The 2,008-nt window shown below is 47.6% G+C and overlaps 1 protein-coding gene across 3 annotated transcripts in view; it reads left to right on the forward strand.

Moving 5' to 3' along the window:
* Xrra1 (X-ray radiation resistance associated 1) overlaps nt 1-2,008 on the forward strand; it is a 67,036-nt gene that overhangs the window by 25,375 nt on the left and 39,653 nt on the right. The window lies entirely within an intron of this gene.

Here is a 2,008-nt window from a genome sequence, read left to right on the forward strand (position 1 = left end):
ACAAATGCACTCAGAAGAGATCTCCAGTCTTCCCAAGGGAATCGCAATGGTCCACAGCACAGGTGTTACTTGATACACGAGGCCTGGTGAAGAAGCAGCTAGAACAGGAGCAGTGCTGGTAATTCACACACACTGTGGAGGGTGCAGCCTTCTGTAGATGCTGGTAATTAACACACACTGTGGAGGGTGCAGCCTTCTGTAGATGCTGGAGCACATTAGGGTCACAGGGGCATCAAGGTCCTAGAGCTTATTGGAGTTTTTAAATTTTCTTTATTTATGGTGTTGATCCTGGTGGTGGTCAGGCTTTCTAACCTGTTCTTCTACTGGCTGAAGCATCATGCTGGCCACACATTAGTCTTTCCAAAGCAAAAGAAAAATTACTATCCTATAACTCCCACCAGGAAGAAGCAAGTGTTTAGACCAATCCTTTTTCTGAAGGGAGTACATAATCTACCTGGTGTTCTCACTGAATTACAGGGTCACTGAGATGGCCGGGATGGATAGCAGGCGGTTGTGACAGAGCACAGGGTGTGTGCTGCCTCTCTGGGGGTGTTCAGTGCTGTGTTGGTCCTATGATCTGTCCCTTTGATGTTGGGGACATCACCACCAGGAAAATATACACTTATGGAGTTTGTGGCCACTCAGCAGAATTGGAGCAGCTGTTGTGATTGTTGGAGACAGGCTTTGTTTGTTGCTATTTTCTCTTCACTATGAGCCCAGGCTTGAGTTGCAACATTGCCTCACCCTCAGGTCTGAGACTACGGACAGAGACACCACTCATGGCTTATAAATCTATCCAAAGCTCCTGGAAGCTCTCAGGCCTTAGATTTAATGGGGTTATTGAATGTGACGCTGCAGTTTGTGGGTGGGGTGTATCTGCCCAATGAATCTCCCCAAGCAGAACGGAAGGTGAAAACGGAAGAAAAAGCTTTGGGACTGAGCATGCCTAGAGCAGCGGGGCCTGGCTCACTCCGCCAATGCTTCACCCGTTGTTGTTCATGCCTGTGGTCACAAAAGGAACCTCCACCATGCACTGAAACATGACCTTCTGTTGTGGAGAAGCCATCAGGACACATGGACATAAACTAAAGCAAGTGCAGCTGCACCTAAGGCTTGCCTGCAAAAATAATGGTGATGGAAATCCGAGGTCTGGGCAGCAACTTGGCGAGGTAACACAGATGGCTTGTCCCAGATGGCTGGGATGGATGGCTACAGCATAGTTCGTGTATCAGCTAAGGATGATATCCAAAAGTTCATGCATCCATGACAGGTTGACAAAGAACTAAATTCAGAGTGCGCGTTGAGAAATAAGTGTGTGAACGTTGTTAGCATTCTATCTAAACTCCACCGCACAGTTAGCTGGCAACAGCCAGGCAGGCCTGACCCACTATAAAAGGGGCCGCTTGCCCCCTCCTCCTTCTCTTGCCCTCTTGCTTCTCTCTGTCTGCCTCTTCTCTTTCCTCTTCTCTTTCTCCCTTGCTCCCCTCTCTCCCCATTCCCTTTCCCCCACTCTCTGTCTGGTCTCTACTTCTCTACTCCCTTTCTCTGCCTTTCTCTGCCTCTACTACCCTCTCAACTCCCCTCTCCATTCCCTGAATAAACTCTATTCTATACTATACCATGCTGTGGCTGGTCCCTCCAGAGAAGGGATGTCTCCGCATGGGCCTGCTGAGGCACCCCCTTCCCCCATACCTCACCACACCCCCATAGAACATATCGTATACTTCTTTATCTTTTTATAAACACATCAAATGTGAAGTAAGTTCACACAATTTAAAAATAAAAGATATGGAGATGGAGAGATGGTTCATGATGAAGAGCACTTCTTTTTCTTCCAGGGGATCGGAGTCAGTTTCTAGGACCCATATCAAGGAGCCCACATCCACAAGTGCATGTAACTCCAGTTGCAGGGTAACAAATGCCTTCCTCCAGTCTCTGAGGGCACTATACACATGTGCGTGAGCCCCAAACACACAAACACACACTTTTTTTTTTTTTTTTTTTTTTT

Source organism: Mastomys coucha, unplaced genomic scaffold (assembly GCF_008632895.1).
Source record: "Mastomys coucha isolate ucsf_1 unplaced genomic scaffold, UCSF_Mcou_1 pScaffold21, whole genome shotgun sequence".
Lineage (NCBI taxonomy): Eukaryota > Metazoa > Chordata > Mammalia > Rodentia > Muridae > Mastomys > Mastomys coucha.